Source organism: Papio anubis, chromosome 17 (genome assembly GCF_008728515.1).
Source record: "Papio anubis isolate 15944 chromosome 17, Panubis1.0, whole genome shotgun sequence".
In the NCBI taxonomy this organism is placed as follows: Eukaryota; Metazoa; Chordata; class Mammalia; order Primates; family Cercopithecidae; genus Papio; species Papio anubis.
In genome coordinates, this window is record NC_044992.1 from 19,902,218 (window position 1) to 19,920,762 (window position 18,545).

The following is an 18,545-nucleotide window of genomic DNA, read 5'->3' on the forward strand; positions in this document are numbered from 1 at the left end:
GCCAGCGGACCACTGGCCATAGACTCCATGGGACAGGGACTCGCTTCCGGAGAAGGGGCCCAGACCCGCATGGAGTCAGGGCGGGAGCTGAGAGAGCATCTGAGGGAAGCAGGGCCAGTGGCCAGAGGTGGACGGAGCATGGGGACGGGGAGGGGGAGCAATTGCAGGGTCTGGAGGCTGCAGCAGCATTTCTGGTTTTCTTTCTTTCCTTCCTTCCTTTCTTGTAACAATAAGCATTTCTTCCCGCTCCCTGGTCCAGAGTTTGGTTGTGGCTCTGCTGAGCTGCTGGGAGGCGTTGGGCTTGGATCTGTCAGGCCGAGGTTGGTTTCAAATCTCCTTTGTGTGTCTCCTCCCAGTTTTTTTTCTTGGAGGTGAAATTCACTTAAGATGAAATTGGCCATTTAAAAGTGAACAAATCAGTGGTATTTAGTGCATTCACAATGTCGTGCAGCCATCACCTCTGTCTAGTTCCAAAGCCTTTCCATCATGCAGAAAGGAAGCCCTGTCCCATTGGCAGTCACTGCTGGTCCCCACCCCATCCCCTGGCAGCCACTAAACCACTTGCTGTGGCTGTAAATCTTCCTAATCTGGACGTCGTGTGTGCGTGGGGCCCTGCACGGGCAACCTTCCGTGGCTGGCTTCTCCATCTCCGTCATGTTCTCCAGGCTCGGCCCTGGTGTGCCGTGCGTCAGCACCACCTTCCTTGCTATGGCTGAGGGATGCCTGGGTGTGGATGGACACACTCTGCCTGAGCATTTGTCAGTGGTGGACGCTGGGCTGCTCGGCCTTTGGCACCTGTGAACGGTGCTGCCATGGACATGGAACACAGGTTCCCCTGGATGCCGGTTTCTAGGTCTCTCCATGTACCTAGAGGTGAAGTGGCTGGGCCTGCGGCAGCCCCAGCAAACTCTGCAAGGGCTGTTACCTTTGGAAGAGACTCTGACTCCAGGGCACCCTCCCTGTACCCCTCCAGCCTGCGTTATTGCTGTACCCCAGGACCACAGACCTCCTCACAAGACTGTCCTGCTGCTCCCCAGATTCTCCTTATGGCCGTCCCCTGCAATGCCTCGGAAACGTTTAGGACAGGGTCACCAGTCACCTGGTTTGTCTGAACCTGTGCCCTCTGGGTACACCAGCCTTGCGGCACTCCGCCCAGCCCTCTTCCTCCTCCTCCTCCTCCACCTCTTCTCCGGAGGCCAGGCATCTTCCCATCCATACTCGCTCCCTTGCACACCTGGCCTCCTCCAGCCCCAGGTTCATGTCTAGCCCAGGCCTTTCTTCCCCCACCAGCCCAGGTGACATCTCCCCTGGGGTCTGTGGGCACCTGGATCCTACGTGGCCAGAACTGGGCTCCCACTTTCCTTGAGCCTGTGGTCCCCCCGCCCCAGTCTCCTTGTCACTGGAAGGGGGGCAGGCCGAGGACGTCCCCTGCCACCAGGTCTGCCTTGGCCAGTGGGTGGGAGGGCCAAGCATGGGGTCATGTCTGGCAAGGTGGCCTCCCCGCTGTGGGGCGTTGCATGGCTCCCGGTTACCGGCCGGGGCCGCTCCTCTGCAAGTGGCTACAGGAATCCCTGTCTTGCCTCCTGCGGCTGTGGTTGAGGTGGAACCGGGTGACTTATGCGGAGTGTGGTGGTGGGACCTGTGGGCTCCTGGACAACTTCCTTCCCTCTCTCTCGAGCTGCAGTGACTTCGAGCGAGGTGGTCCACGCTCTAGCAGAGCCTTCCTGATCCTTAGTGTCCCCAGGTGTGAGTGGGAATAAGAAGCTGCCCTACCCGCTGCACACGGCACCACTGGACCACTGGACCTACTGGAGGTGCTGTGTGAAGGGCTTCCCAGAGGTCCAGGCACATAGTAGGTGCTCAGTGTGTGCTCACTTGTGGGTCATGGAAGCCGGTTGTGTTTTGTTCCGAGAACCCAGTTCAGTGCGCTGGACCCCCAGGGAAGGACAAGTTTGGCCGCTGCAGCAGGGAGCAAAGGTGGACAGGGACACACGCCCCACAACAGGGGCCTTCTGCCTCTGCCCCCACCAGGCTGCAGCTGCTCGAGGCAGGGGGCAGGGGCCCAGCTAGTCCCCACTCCTTAATCATCTTATTGGCACTTAGGACCGGCAGGAGCCCCACCAGGAGCCCTTGGAGGGGCTCCAAGCCGCCAGGTTCCCTTGGCCTGGGAGTGTTGGTTCTATGGGGTGGGGGTTTCATGGACCCCCAACCTCCTCAAGTGGGTTCAGAGAATGAGGCCTGAGACTGGTTGTGTAGATGGGTTGTCTAAATGGCAGACACCTGTGGTCCATGATGGTGGCCACAGCATTTGGGCAGTATAGACGGGGAGGTGGATTGTGGAGACAGATGGAAGGCCTGAAGGTGGGTGTGGGCAGCACGGTCGGGGCAACCTTGGTGGTGTGAGTGCGGGCATAGGCCATGTAGCTGTGTCTGAATTTCGTAGGCAGGGCCGGTGGGGTGTGTGTGGAGATGCACAGGTGGTGGGGGTCAGGGAGGCCAGGGCAGGAAGATGTGGATAGTGTCCCTGGGTCTGGGAACAGGATGGGCTCCTAACTTCTGCCCCTTCTTGCCCAGTCCCCCACTCTCTGGGGAGGGGCCGAGGCTGTTCCCAGGCCTGGGCTGGAATTTTAAGTCCGTGTGCCTCCCTGCACGGCCGTACCAATCTCCCTTGCCTTCCCCTGCCCTCCCCTACTGGAAAGGACGTTTGTCAGAAGCTTGTGCTGCTTAGGAGTTTCGGGTGCTGACTCATCACTTTCTGTGCTTGTCCCCATGTTACAGATGGGGACACCGAGGCTCAGAGAGGTGGAGGGAATTTTCTGGGGCCTATGGTGCTTTCCTGAGCCACAGTAGAGGGGCCTGGCTCTGGCTGATGTGGCAGCTCTCAGAGGCCCTGCTTCAGGCCCTCAAACAGTCTGAGTTTGTCCCTGAGGTTGGCTGCACCCTGGGGCTGACCTGTATACCCTGCCCCACGGCTAGAGCCTCTACAGCCCCTGGCCTCTGCATGCACCCTCCCCTCTGCCTCTGGTATGTTTCCATTCTCGCTTACGCGGCCAGCACTGCCTGCTGGTCATTTATCCAGCTAACCCTGTAATGCCCCTCTGGGAGCCTTAGACCCCTCCCCATGCAGGTTAAGCTGCCAGCAAAGGGTGGAGGCCTGAGGGCAGCCTGCCTGGCAGGCCCTGGGTCCTGGGGCTCCACCTCATGGTTCCACAATTGCTGAGCACCTGTTCTGTACCAGGCGCTGGGATCGTCTCACTTAGTCCCCTCATGGCCCATGTTACAGATGAAGCCACAGGGGCCTGGAAGGCACCATTCAATCCCATGTGTTTGACACCAGCCCCATGTCCCCAGGCCTTCACCTCCTGCCTCCACCCTGAGCAGCAGGGCAAACACCTGGGCAGTGGCCTGAGGCTGAGCGCATCCTCCCAGGGCCACTCATTTGGGCCCATGGAGCATGTGGCCGAAGTCTGGGGCCAAGGGTGCCACTCAGGGCACTGCTGGTCTCTAGTGCTGGCCTCTTATGCCCCACCCACAGGACCCAGGCAAAGGAGGACAGGTCGGAATAACAAGGGGTTTGGTCTGGGCCGAGGTCTACCTGAACTGTCCAGTGAAGGCTACCTCCCTGGGCCTCAGTGCACTCATCGGTAAAATTATAATATCTATCTCATGGGGATCTCGTCACGTGTCAACTAATGATATTTCAGTCAATGACGGAAGGTGCGTATGACAGTGGTCCCATAAGATCACTAAGGGGCTGCGGTATACAGGTGTGCCACTTTTTATCTTTTATACTGTATTTTTGCTGTACTTTTTCAATGTGTAACTATGTTTAGATACACAAATGCTTACAATCGTGTTTCAGTTGCCTACAGTGTTGAGTCCAGTACATGCTCTACAGGTTTGCAGCCTAGGAGCAACAGGCTCCGTCACACAGCCTGGGTGTGCAGTAGGCTGTACCATCTAGCTTTCTGGAAATTTCTCTATGATGTTCGCTCAGTGATGAAATTGCCTGATGACACATTTCTCAGCAGGTATCCCATCGTTAATCGAGGCATGACCGTATGGTACTCAGGAGCTGAGTCTGACACATAATATAGTAAATGTTCAATCATCCTGAGCTCTCATTATAGATCACTGTTCTGGAAACAGACACAGGTCCCCGGCTCTGTGCCTGCCCTGTGCTGGGGGATGCACTGATTCTGGAGATGAATGAGGACTAGAGGCTTAAGTCGAGGCTGAGGGTGGGGAAGGTGAAGACAGAGACTGCCTGGTGTGGTCAGGGATGTGGCAGAGAGAAACCCTGGCATAGGCACCCGGGGAGGGGACCAGCCTGGCATGAGGCGTTGGAGGTGGGAACTGCTGGGAGTTCGGTGTTGCCAGGGGTAAACCGTTAGAAATTGCTCATGTTATTTCCGGAAATTCTTTCCAGGCCCTGCTGGGGCCACAGCAAGCGGGTCCCTGGAAGTGCTAAGGGACCCCTGAGGGTGGCAGGTCTGGACACAGACCGTGACCACATGGGATCCATGGGCTATGTCCCGCGTCAACCCAGTGCCTGGCACAGAAGTGTTGATGACACCTGGGCAAGGTGGCTCACACCTGTAATCCCAGCACTTTGGGAGGCTGAGGCAGGAGGATTGCTTGAGGCCAGATGTTCGAGTCCAGCCTGGGCAACATAGTGAGACCCATCTCTACAAAAATGAAACATTAGCTGGATTTGCTGGAGCACACCTGTAGTCCTAGCGACCTGGGAGGCTGAGGAAGGAGGATCACCTGAGCCCAGGAGTTCAAGGCTACAGTGAGCTCTGATCAAGCCACTGTACTCCAGCCTAGGCGACAGAGCAAGATCCTGTCTTAAAAAAAAAAAAAGACAGTGCACAGTGACTCATGCCTGTAATCCCAGCATTTTGGGAGGCCGAAACGGGTGGATCACTTGAGGCCAGGATTTCGAGAGCAACCTGGCTGACGTGGCAAAACCTCGTCTCTACTAAAAATACAAAAATTAGCCAGGCGTGGTGGCACCTGCCTCTGGGAGGCTGAGGCATGAAACTCGCTTGAACCCAGGACGCGGAGGTTGCAGTGAGCCAAGATCGCGCCACTACACTCCAGCCTGGGCGACAGAGCGAGACTTTTTCTAAAAAAAAAGGAAATAATGGACGTGATGATAACAGGGATGGTGATATAAATATAATATTTCTCTATGCCAAGCATGGCTCTAAGCTCTTTATGAAGTCATTAATCCTCATGACAATTACATCATATCGCCCCCATGTTACAGATAGGAATACTGATGCCAGAGAGGTGAAATGACCTGCCCAAGGTCTCACCACGACTGAGTGACAGAGGTCAGATAGAGGCTGTGCACTGGCCTGGGGAGAAGGGAAGAGTATTTGGGGTTCAGCTGAGGCAGAGGAGTGGCTGGAGCCCCTCTGCTTGGTGGGCAGGGCCGTTTCCAGAGCATGTCCTGCTCTGCCCTGCCTGCCCTGCTGTGTGGCTCAGGCGTGGCCTGCCCTCTCTGGACTCTGAGCCTCTGCAGCCAGCCCAGGATGTCCTCAGGCCTCTCGGCTGGGCCACAGCCCTGCTGTACCTGGGTCCCTGCCAGGCTTGTTATGGTGGCTGCCCTGGGCCCCTGGGAGCAGACAGGGGCCAGGGGTCATTCCAAGGTGCCAGCTGCCTGGCCTTGGGATTGGAATGGGGGTGAGGGGCTGGCTGGGCTCTCGAGAACTTGCTGAGGCTAGAGCTGAGTGCTACATGCACCTGGACTCCTTGTTCTTCCTACAACCTTTAGAAATCCTCAGCTAACAGGCAGGGAAACTGAGGCTCAGAGAGGGGCAGCCAGGAATCTGAGATGACATAGCCAGGGAGTCACAGAGCTAGCTCGCTGCAGAGGCCTGCTCCTGCTTTGTGGATGATGTTGATGATGGCCACAGCTTCTGCCTGCCTGGTGCTTGCTGTGCACAGGTCTGTGCCGGGCAGCGAGCCCTGGCATGCCCATCCCAGTCCTCCAAGGGGCTATCAGTGCCCATGTTACAAATGAGGACACCGAGGCTCAGAGACATCCCCGTGCCTGCCTGGGGTTCTAGCCAGCTTAGTACGTACCAGTCTTAGAAACCAGCGGTTATGGGATGCCGGGGGTGGATATCAGCCCCGATTGATGGGGAGGGCCATCCCTGTTGGGGTGAGGGGCCCTTTCTCTGTGAGGATGATGACAAGAGGATATGATTCAAGGGCTCTTCACAGTGATCACTGTCCTAACCACTGGACCCCTGGAGTCACTAGAGCCGGCCAAGCTGAGCCTCCACCCAGCGTCTGGGGGTGGGGCTAAGGCATCAGGTTCGTGGCCCACCGTGGCTATGGCCTCAGGCAGCCGTGGGGATGGACTGTGCAGAGCCTCCCAGGGAGGCTTCCTGGATGCACGCAGGTGTTTGGGAGGCTCTGGCCAGGGGTCATAGTTCAAGGTGGTCTCCCAGGGCACAGATTGGAGCACACTGTCCATCACGGTCATCTGCCTGGCCTCCATTCCCAGCTGTGTGACCCAGGGCAAGTCCGTTTAGCTCTCTGGGCCTCAGTTTCCTCATCTGTAAAACAGAGATCCTCATAGGGATGCTCAGGGACTGAATTTGGGAGGCCAGATGCTTGACAGTAAAGGTGTGGGCTTGTTCCCCAGCTCTGCCTCTTATAGGCTGTTTGGCCTTGGGTAAGAAACTTCGCTTCTCTGAAGCTTAGTTTGCTCATCTGCCCAATGGGGATGATAGCAGACTCTTCCCTGCAGAGCTTTCTCGGGGCGCAGTGAGGTAGTCAAGGTAGCATCCCTGTAGCTGCAATCACAGCTCCTGCCGCAGGCTCTTGAGCAAGGGCCACCCCAAAGAATGCAGGAGGCCTCAGCTTCTCCTGCCTGAGATCGCTGCCGTGTGGGGCTTCAGCGCCCGGCTGCCTGTGGGGAGCGGATCACCGGCAGTTTCATCCCCGTGCACTCTTGTCTGATGAAATATAAATAGCACGCGATGTTTTCGAGCAAGGCTAGGGAAGCGTCTGTGGGTCGTCCTCCCCGCCCGGCAGAGGCTGATGAGCTGGCCTGGGGACGGGAAGGAGATGGGAGCTCCTGAATAAATCATCGTGGGAGCTGGGCTAATGCACTGGCCATGGGCAGTGTGTGCAATTAGTGCGTTAATTGTCCAGAGAGGATGACTTTGTGAGGGTGTGGCCCAGAGTCCACTGGTTTGCAGAGTGCCTGATGTCTGGGATGCCTTCCCCCACGACTCTGGGAAAGGACCCCAAGCCGGAGGACTCAGCCAGTGCGGCCTGACTCAGGGCCTCACACTCTGCCCCGCCCCCTCCAGCGCCGCCGGCAGCCCTCAGCTGGGACTGACACAGGGCACAGCAGGGATTGGCAGGTGAACCAGGAGCAGAGCCTGGGGGCCAAGACTTGCCCCCTCCCACCCCACCCTTCTTCTTTTCTTCTTTAGGCCTCTTTGTGCTCAGTGGTTCGGTTTGGTTTTTTGCCTTTGAACCAAGGCTGTCCCAGACTTAGCTGCTCCTGCCCCGTTGCCAAGGTGACCAGACCATCCCTGCCACCCTGCGGCCACTGCCAGGGCTGGGCGAGGGACATAGCCCTGGACGTGTGTGTGTGTGTGTCCACGCCTATGTACATGTGTGTACAAGAGCAGACACGCAGAGACCCCCGGGTCTATAGCCCCACACAAATGTGGGCATGGATTCATCATTTGAGGAAGGATGCAGGCCTGAGTCTGTGTGCACCCTGGAGGCACACGGAGGTGGACTGCACACACCCATATGTGCCCATGCAGGAGCTCCCTGGTTATACCCCACACTTCTCTGGCACCCGAGGCCCTGCCCAGTGCCTCTTCTGGCCACTGGAGCCTCCTGCATGTGCAGCCGAGGGAATGAACGCATCCTCCCCCGCCTGGCAGCCCCCGTGGCCAGCAGCATCCCGACGCCAGGCCAGACCTCTACGGCCCCCACTGCCCGCAGCATGCTGGGCCATCCCTCCACTGGGCTTCCTTGCTGGGGATAACTCTGAGGTGTGTTCTGTGCCCAGGAGGCTGGAGCCCAGGTATCCTCAGTGGTGACCTACTCATCTATGCAATCATTTTTGGCTGCCGTCCTGTCCGCATCTCAAGTCCCCACTCCCTTCCTGGTGCTTCCTGGTGTCACCTCTAAAGTAAACTCCCTACTCCCACATCCTTGACTCAAGATCTGTTTCTGGGGAAAGGACTAGAATAGAACACACCCTTATCACAGGTCGTGTACCTGTGTACACATGTGACATGTTGCCAGCAAAAATGCGTTTACAGAGCTGTGGTGGTGAGAGCAGGCATATGCTAGCATGTATCACGTAGTGTGTAGTGTGCATAGCACATAGCACTGTGTGCTGGACCTGTTCTGGGTACTGTGCATAGACTAACGTCTGCTGGACCAGGGAGGTGGAATGATTAGACCCATTCCACAGATGTGGAAACTGAGGTAATGATGAATCCATAAAGGTGTGCCTTGGGGGTGGAGCCCTGGCAGGAGCTGGGACCCACCCTAGGAAGTAAGAATTTGTGCACCCGCTCAGCATTGCTGCACTACCCACCCCAAGCCCTGCAGATGTGGCAGGAGGCTAGAGGTGGCGGCAGCTGCATTCATCTTCAGACCCCGTGGAGCGAAGCTGGCGTCCCGCATGCCCGCTTCTGGCCCTGCACCCCAGTGACTGGGTGCATGTGCCGTTTCCAGGACACCTGGCCCCCAGATGCTGGCCGACCATGTGACCTTGGGGCTCTGGATTCCCTCTCTGAGCTTATTTGTTCCTCTTGGGGCAAGGATAGTCCCTGGCCATGTCTCTTGGGGTTGTCAAGAGATGCACAAAGTAGGTCCTTTCTTCCTGCTCCAGGCATGAGCCACCCACCTGCTTTCAGAGCAGACATTGCTGGTTACACCTCTGCTCTGGGACAAATGTCCTGCTGGAACCCAGCTCAGAGAAAGACCGTAGCTCCAGGTCAACACAGCACAGCAGGGACCAAACAGGGGCCAGGCACCAGGGCCCTACCCCACCACTCCCACAGCCCCTGCCTCCCCACATCATCAATTAGCTGCCACCAAAGGAATGGGAGAGAGGCAGGCAAGAACCACATAGTCAGGGAAGGCTTCCTGGAGGAGGTGGTCCAAGCCGTACCTGGAGAGGCTGTGGTGTCTCCTAGAGACACCAGGGCCAACGTGCATGGTCAAGTCCTAGGTCTCTATTTCCCCAGCCCTGGAAGTCCTGAATTTCTATCCTAGCTTTGCCATGGACTGGCTGCGTGTCCCTGGGCACGGAACTCACCCTATCCGAGCCCCAGTTTCTTGCCTCTATCAAAAGAAACTGGTGTGAATGGAAGTGGCATGTGTCACAGTGACGGGTGTTCCTGACGCACAGCAGTTGCGCAGTCCCAGTTTACTGGGGTTGGAAAGCGTGTGTGGCAGTAAGAGGTCCGTGCAAGGCGGCATGGGGTCAGAACAGCCTCTGTGGGGCCCTGCTCGCTACCGTCTAGCTGTGGGGTGCCTGAGTCTCCTCACTGTGAAATGAGGCCATGCAGAGCCACCTGCTACCTAGTACTAGAGGAAGTGCAGGAAGAAGTGCAGCCGATGCTGTCCAGACCCTTCCCTGTGGCCTGAAGGGCTCCCCACCCCACCTGGGTGGGCTGCACATGCAGAGGCGACCTGGGGGTGGGGAGCAAGCTCCTGGCCTCTGAGCGGCCTGCCCCAGCCCTGTCCCCTCAGAGCTCATTTCCCTGCCCCTCCCTCCTGTCTCCTCACACCCTGCCTTGTGTCCTGGGCCGGGGGCCCTGCTCCTGTTTGCAGCCCTACTGCCCCTCAGCCGGCCTCAAGTCCCTCCTCCCGGGTGGTCACACAGCCCCTCCTGCAGCCGGAATCTGCTGTGTTTCTCCAGTTTCTCCCGGGATGTCTGTCTCCCCCGATCTGTGAGGAGCCAGGCGCAGGGCTGACCCCCTTTTTCATGCTACACCCCACACAGAGCCTCAAACGGGTTTGGTGATCAGGAGAGACTTGGTTGTGGAATAAACGGGTAATGAACAAGTGGCTGGGTGGGTGGGCGAGGGGTCAGGCTGCCCTGTCCTTTCCCGACAAGGCCCTGGCCCTGAGCTGCCAGATGCTCCGCCCTTCTCCGTCAGATCAGCGTGCTGAACTGTTCGTGTGCTAGGTATGCCTTTGACCTCCTCTTTCTCAGAATAACACTTTTGAATGCAAGAGAGAGCCCATATAGGGTTACAGAGGAAACTAGAAGTAAGTGTTGCAGTACTTATCAAAACATTATTTTAAGATGTGTGATCTAGTAATTAGCATGCTGTTGCATATGAGCGCCTTAACTAGCAAGACCTGGCGGCAGCCGTCCTACCAACTCCGTGGGAGCGGGGAGCAGAGCCGTGCAGCTCCAGCAGTCTGCATTGTTATAGGGCCTGGGGGCAGCCTGGGCTCGGTGTGTCCAACATACATTTCACAGAGAGGTTGAAGGCAGGGAAGTTGATGATTTTTCCTCCATCGAGTTCACAAAACCCTGGCTTCTGTCCTTGGACCCTGCGGCAGGACCTCCGGGAACCTGCTCCACTGTCTCGGGGACTGCAAAGGCTGCCTCTGCTTTGCCCAGCCCCCTTGCCTTGCCTCCAGGGTCTTTGGGCAGCCTTCTGTGGGTCTGAGGACCAAGGCAGGCATCCTGACTGTGACTTGAGCTTTAGTGTCCCAGCCGTGGTGGGGGAGAGGTGGTCGGGGTCAGCTGCATCCCCAGGCCCCCACACCTGGCTGATGTGGGTAAAGTGCCCAGGTCAGGCATTGTGAGTCCCCCCAGCAAGGCCATAGAGCAGAGAGGATCTCCCATCACCCCCAGGCTCAGCTGGAACCCTCCTGCTGGCCTGGCAGAAAGCTGACATTTCCTGCCCTGTGGGCCGAGCTCAGAGCTCAGCAGGGGTCAGAGTGACAGCCATGCTTTCCCCCTGCAGGGACCACCCTGCTGTGAGCAGTTCATAAGGGAGGAAGGTGGAGACGCCCTGTTCCCAAGCTTTGGGGCCTCTCATCTGACAAATGGGGAAACTAAGGGGACAGGGACAGGGGCGGTCCCCCCAGAGGGGACAGGGACAGGGGCGGTCCCGTGGTGTGCTGAAGCTGGAGTGGTCTTGGGTGGGCTACAGCGCTGCCTGGCGTCTTGTGATGCAGACTTTAAGGAGTGCACTCTTGGAGCCCAGGGATGGAATCCTAGTTCCCAATCCCTTAACTTCCCTGAGGGACCAGGTTCTGTGCTGAGGCCCCACAACACAGTCAGACCTATGTTCTACCCTCAGGAGACCCTTGGCCTGGTGGACTCAGAAATACAGGCTGTACCCAGCATGGTCTGGTCCAAGACAGAGGGAAGCACAAAGGATGGGCTTGGAAATGGGTGTTGAAGGATGCATAGGAGTTTGAGGGAGAATGGGGAAGAGAGGGCCTTGGGTAGCGTCTGGCATGTGGCGAGGCAAGGGATGGGAAGGCTTTCCTCTGAGCGCCATCAATGAAGAGGTGCTCCCATCTGCCCAGCAACCTGCGCGTCCTCGGCCAAGTCCGCTCCCTTTCTGAGCCGTGTGCCTCTGTCTCGCCATCCATCTGCTGTCCCTGCCTCCCTTTCCTCCACCTCCCTGGCACACTCGGCTCCAGCCCCACTGCCCTTCCCCGGCCTCAGCCTCAAGGCCTTTGTGGCTACAGTTCCCCCTTCAAGGAGTACCCTCTTCCCTCATTCTCTTCTCACCAGCTCTCCATCAGATGTCACCTCCTCAGACAGTCTGCCCTGACCTCTGGAATAGTCTCCACCCGTCTCTGGATTTACTCAATTTCTTTTTTTTTCCCGAGCCTTTTTTTTTTTTTTTTTTGGTTTGTCTTGCCCCAGCAGCAGGTGGGCCCCCAAGCACGATGTCAGCGCATAGTAGAGGCTGGGCAGACGCCGCTGAGCGAGTGAGTCAATGCTGAGTGTGATTCTGGCAGCAGAGCCAGGCCATGTTGCGCTCATGATCTGAGCTGTAGATGGGGCCTGGGGCAGAGCGATAGGCTTTCTGGAAAGCACTACCCTGTCTTCCTGGACTCCACATCTCTGAGGTCAGCCTCCTGCCCATGGTAGGGTGAACCCCAGAGCCCTAAGAGTCTGTCAGGTCCTCCCAGGGAATCTTCTGTACCTGAAATAAGGCCAGATTTACAAAATAGGGAACCAAAAGAAGGAAGCTAAGGAAGCAACTGTCATGTGCTCCCCTACAGAGAGCAGTCAGGTTATGGGGGGGCTGAGGCCCTCATCCTGGCTGGCCCTTTGTGAATAGATCAATGTACCTCCCAAGCTGGGGACTTCCTTGCTGGGAGCAAGACAGGCTTGGAGGGCTCACTGCAGGGTTGGTGGCTGGAGTACAGAGGGACTGACGCAGGACACCTGGGTGCTAGGCCCAGCTCCGGCTCAGCCTGGTGACCTTGGGCATGGCTCCTCTCTGCACTTCATTTCCTTCTCTCAGAGAAGCTTGGGCCACCTCACCTGGGACGTCTCTGATGCAGTGAGCAGAAGCCAAGTACTGGGTCTTAGGGGCTCAAGAAACACGCTAGGAGTACTCATGGAGGAGCAAGGGACTTGGGGAAATCTTGGAAGGCTTCATGGAGGAGGCAGCCTTTGAGCTTGGAGGATGCATTGCATTCTGAGAGACAGAGAAAGGCATTTCATGGTGAGGGGACAGTTCAGGCTGAGGTGTGGGACATTCCACAGACATTGGAAGCCCAACCCTAGCTCTCTGCTCATTCCTACTATGTCCTTTCTTCTTTTGATTTATAAGAATTCTTTATATATTAAGCACATGGGTTCTTTTTAATAACAAACACTTATTATTTATCTTTTATTTTACTTATGATTTGTTTTGACAACATCATACATATTTTTACGTAGGCAAATTTCCCAGCCTTTCCTTTGGTGGTCTTTCTGGTCCCAGGATGTTTCTTGTGCCCTTACCTGGGGTCCTTGCTCTCCTGTGCACATGCTGGCTGCTCAGGACATGTCTGAGACTCAAATTAAGTTGAAGCTGGAAAATTTACAGCTGTATGAACATCAGAAGCCAGGGTGCCTTTGCTGACCTGTGCCTCCCGCTGGGGTTCCTGCCCATCATTCCTTCTTGCCTGGAGTGGGGTCCAGATGAGGCCCTAAAGGGGCCTGTGGCTCTGCAGGGTGAGGCAGAGGCTCATAGCTGTGATGAGGGGAGAGGGGGGGCGGACAGGGAGCTCCCAGCTGGCCAGTCTCCGTGTATTCACTCATGAAAACCCCATGAGATAGGTGCTACAATTAGTTCCATTTTACAGGTAAGAAAACTGCAGTTCAGAGAGGTTATGTGGCTTGCCTAAGGCCACACAGGAAGGGATGGAGACAGGATTTGAATTCATGCCTTGTTGCCCCAGAACTCTTACAGTTTCAAGCTCTTTTATGGCCCTTGGGCTCCCCATTACCTTTGGGATCAAGTCTGGGCTCATTAATATGACATCCGAGGACTCCTGGGTTGCCTCGGCCTCTGTGCCTGCACACGCTGAGCTTCCCTGATAGGACGGTGTCAAGGCTGTGCCCATCTCTTAGCACCTTCCCCACAAACCCCGAATAGTTTAGATCCTGGAATGGAGGGCTGGCAGGGCTTCTGTGGGGTAGCTGGGCCAGCCCCCTGGTTTGCAGACAGTCAGGGAGGGCCTTGCCCAAGGCTCAGTGCCTGGAGAATGGAGCTGGAATCTGCACCAAGACTGCAGGACTCTGGTGCTCCCCACGACACCCCAGGGTGACCTGAGCTGCTCTTAGCTGTGTCACTGTGCTACGGTTGGTCTCAGGCGGGGTTCTCTCCCCTGCTGCTTGCTGCTGCCTCCCCACTGGCAGATACTCCTCTGGGAAGCACCCCTCCTGCCACTGGGTTAGACACCTCCCCTGGGCTCCTGAGGGCCCAGTGAGTTGTGACTGCTGACTTCTCACCGTCTGCCCTGTGAGGCAGGGTGCCCCATGAAGGCAGGCTCCCAGTGCTTCCTCTTCAAGTCCTTGGTGCCCAGTGAGGACTTGAAGAGGGAGACCCAGAGAGGGACAGAGCCCTGCCCCAGGTCACACAGCAAGTTGGGGCAGAACCAGGAGTTCCAGGAGGGCCCCAAGACCCTCCAGGTCTCCCCTGTTCCTGGGACTTACCGGAGCCCAGGGGCAGTGTCTGCGATGGCCACCCCAGCAGAGGGCGCTGCTGCGGGGCCTCTGCTCTCTGCTTCTCCCAGGGGCCTGGGGCCGAGGACATCCTCTCTCCCTCCTGCCCCCACCCTCTGTGAAGAAGGATGTTCTCAAGATAAAAATACCGTCAGAAACATTTCCTGGTGTTTGGTGTGACTGTCGTCCACCCTGTGGGGCCAGAATCTTCTGACCCGGCCTCACCTCAGGGCTCAAGGGTGGACATCTGCCTTTTCTGGCCACTTGGTGCAGCTTCTTCTTGGGGATCGATATGTCCAGCCCCCATCTTTATGCCAAAGAATGTGAGGGGCCTAAGGGGTTAGTGTCACTCAAGGTTCCTGCAGCTTCCACTTTCTGAGCATCCTCTGTGGTCCGGGCACATCTTGGGCGTGGAGCAGCGAGGCAGATCCTGCCCTGGGGGCTTGTGTGTCTTGTGGTTCCTTGCGGGCCCGGGGGGTTTCTGAGGACATCCAGCAGGCCACAGGGAGGCTTGGGCACAGCCAGCTTTCCTTCCGGTTGGGAAGCCTGTTTCTGCTCTCGGTGCCCGCGTGGTGTCAGGAACGCCCGTCACAGTGAACACCTGCAGGACCCACACGGCTGCACAGTCTCCGCGGGCCAGACACCGAAGCCAGGGCATGGCTTACCCTCAGGACAGTCTCCTGAGGTGTGTGGGGTCTCCTCATTTTGCAGATGAGGAGTCTCAGGCCCCAGTGAGCTGGGGGGCCGCCAGACCCCTCCAGGGAGGGTGACAGCTGCCACCTCCCAGAGACCCGCTGGGACCAGGCCCAGTGCCTGGCCTGCACCTTCGTCACCGCCTTCAATTTCATGGCACATCCTCTGGGAGGCCTGGCAGGCGTCACCAGCCTCGTTTTTCAGGGGAAGCTGAGCCTCAGGAAGGGGAAGTGCCTTGCCCTGTTCCGTGGGCAGTTTCAGCCCCAGCCTCAGCCCAGGCCCTGCCCTTCCCTGCGGGAGGCTGTGGGCCAGCCCGGCCTGTTGGCCCTCAGTCATGGTCATGGGGAAGCAGTGCCCCCGCAGCGCACCTCCCCATCCAGGATTGTGACCATAACCCCGGGAAACATTAGTGGGACTTACACTTGGTGGGGTGAGCTCACGTGGCGGCTGCCGTGGCCCCTGCAGGTGGTGGGAGCTCTGGCCGGGGCGTCTGGAAGGCTGGCTCCTGTTTACAGGGTCCTGCCCTGCCCTGTGGCTTCAGCAGGTCGCTTCTCTGTCCCATGTCTCAGTACCCACTGTGTAGAGTAGAGCTAATTTTGCCTTCCTCCTAGATAAGAACAAATCCAGCTGGACTTGTGGTCTGGGGAATGCCCCTTCCAGGTCGTAGGGAGTGAGGGACGAGGTTGGGAGAGCCTGGTACAGGCCAGGTGACCAGCAGGATGTGGGGAGAGGCTGCTGCCCACGCTTCTGGCCCCCACCCCTGCCTGGCTTCCCATGGCCCTGTGGCAACATCCACCTTCACTGCTCAGAGTTCCAGCTCCACGTGACTGGGCAGGTGACTTAGCTTCTCTCAGCCTCAGTTTCCCTATCTGTCCAGAGGGGAGAATTGTCCCTCTCCAAGGCAGGGCTGTGAGTGTCGGGATGACTGCAGCCAGCTGCCGAGTATGCAGGGCCAGGCACAGTGTTGGCCCACTCGAGGAAGGGCGTGGACCCAAGTCCCTGCCATGGAGGTTCCCAGCTGTGTGACGCTGGCTTGTGACGGAACCTCTCTGAACCTCTGCAGCTCATCCACCTGTCCGTCCATCCACCCATCCATCTCTGAACCTCTGTGTCCCCATCAGTTTTGAGAGTGGAATGACTGAGAGAGGCAAAGTGCGGGCCTGTGGCATCTGCTCCCAGAATGATGAGGGAGGGGGAAGCAGGGGCTGGGGACTGGGGGACTTGGAGGATGAAGAGGGACTGAAGGGCCACTAGAGACCAGGCAGACCATCCCCTCTCAGAACAAGCTGAGAGAGGAGAAGTGACTCACCCAAGGTCACACAACTTATGAGGGGCAGAGCTTGGATTTGAATCTAGGTCTATGTGCCTCTAAACCACTGTCACCTGTCCCAGGAGGCTGATGAGGTGGGGATGACTCACCAATACTTTGCTTAATCCCAGCCAGAAAAACCAGTGTGACAAACCAGCCTTGGCTATAACCTTGGAAAGGGCAGGCCCCATGAATTCCCTGGCTGGGTGGTGGGGAGGTGAGCTGCATGTCAGGTGGCTTACCTTGGAGATCCTCAGAGCCCCTTCCCACCATCCTCTTCTCTGATTCTCACGGCACACTGGATAGGAAGGCAGGGTACCCCTTTTGGCAGGTGGGGAAATTGCATCTTGGGGATTGCAGGGACCATGCAGGATGTGTGTGCACCCAAGGCAAGTCTCTGGCAAATTACTGATGTGTGCCCATTCATGTAGTTAGCCATGTGCCCACCTGCTCATCCATCAAGTCATCTATCCCACTCACCCAAACACCCTATCCATCCATCTACCCACTCATCACCCACCCTCACATCTATGCACCCATCCACCCATCCATCTATCCATCTATCCACCCATCCATCTATCCATCTACCCACCTATCTGCTCACCCATTCATCCACCCATCCATTCTTTCCTCCATCCAGCCATCCACCCTCACACCCAACCACTTATTCACCCATCCATCCACCCACCCACCCATATATTCATTCATCCATCTACCCACCCATGCATTTATCCATCCACCTACCCATTCATCCTTGCATTCATTTATCCACCCACCCTTCCATCATCCATCCATCCATCTGTTCATTCATTCACCTACCCAGCTATTCACAACTTGCTCCAAGGTTGGTATTGGGAAGGCTCTGCAGGTGGTGGCTAGGAATACAGGCTGAGGGCCTGAATTCCTTTGTGACAGTAGGAGAATTACCACATTACCTACTTCTCTGGAATAGTAACAACAATAGTTCCAACCTTGTAGGATTGTGAGGATTATGTGAGATGATGTATGTAAACTGCCTACTATAGTGTCTGGCATGCAATAGGCACTCAATAATTGTCAGCTGTTATTTTTCTCTGACACCCCATCTTGTTCTGCCCTTCTCTGGTTCTGGCTAGTTGCTATGCTGTGAAGGTGTGGGGCATCAAAGGAGCAGGCCAGAGGCTCTTCCACCTCCTGCGGGGCCCCGGGGAAGTGAGCAGAAATGTGGGTTCATGTGGTTATGTCTTACTTGTGAGCCCCTCTGGGAAGAGCAGCGCCTCCTGCAGTAACTTGGCTTTACTCTGTTAACTTTAGGGTGTTCTAGTGACTGGATCCTCTCTAGCTGGTGCCTGGGAAATGGCAGCCACTACTAATTCAGCCTTGAAGACAGTACCTTGCCCACTCAGCACCATTACGTAGAAGACAGAACTCAAGAGGTAAGAGTGAAGTCATTGATGTGCTCCTGTGCATCTAAGCATTCCTTCCACCAGACTCTCATCTGCACATCCTTCACCCCTCCACCCACCATGCCATCCATTCATCACCCATTCCCCCACCCATTTATCTGCTCAGCCTTCCATCCACCCAGCCATGCCTCCACCCCTCCACCCATTCCCTTGCCCATGCCATCCATTCCTCACCCATTCCCTCACCCAATTCATCTGCTCAACCATCCATCCACTCACCCTTCCACCCACCTACCCAGTCCATCTATGCGGTCACCCCTATTGTCCACCCACCCATCTGTCAACCCAATTTATCCACCCATCTGCCCGACCACCCACCTGTTAATTCAATCACTATTCCACCCATCTCCTCATCCATCCCATTCAGCCGCTTAGTCCTTCACCCTTCATCTGGCTGGGGAGCATTTCCTGGGTGCCCCTCTTTGCTAATACCTGCATCAGCCTCTCTGGGCCTCTGAGCTTGGTCAGAGAAGGGCCTGGGCAAGATCAACTCTCACACGAGGTGGGAAGTAGCTTCTGGCCTGAATGGGAAAAGCCCAGTGCTAGAGGATCCTAAAGGGGGCCAGGGGAGGAGGAGGAGGAGAATTGATGTCTGGGGCATCCAGGAGGGGATGCCAGGGTTAAGGAGCCTTTGCTGTGGAGAGGCTACCAGAGACCCTATGAGGAAGGCCCAGGAGACAAAGGTTCCAGCGCAAGTAGTTTCCTGGGAGGTGATCTCAGGAGTAAGGAAATGAGGTGAGAAAGAGAAGGAGGTAATAAAGGGCATGTCATTGATACAGTTACTGCTGGGGCACTGGTGCCCAGTCCCGATGGGGAGGCCAGGGAAGTGGTGCCCCTCCCAGGGGCAACTCGCCGGGGCCCAGCCACCTGCTCCCGTCAGTCACTGACCAAAAGC

The 18,545-nt window shown here is 56.9% G+C and overlaps 1 protein-coding gene across 2 annotated transcripts in view; it reads left to right on the forward strand.

Moving 5' to 3' along the window:
- KCNJ12 (potassium inwardly rectifying channel subfamily J member 12) overlaps positions 1-18,545 on the forward strand; it is a 43,819-nt gene that overhangs the window by 15,196 nt on the left and 10,078 nt on the right. For both annotated transcript variants that reach the window (XM_017950429.3, XM_003912474.5), the window contains exon 2: positions 17,499-17,620. The gene's annotated coding sequence lies outside the window, so the exon portion shown is untranslated. The remainder of the gene's footprint in view (positions 1-17,498; positions 17,621-18,545) is intronic.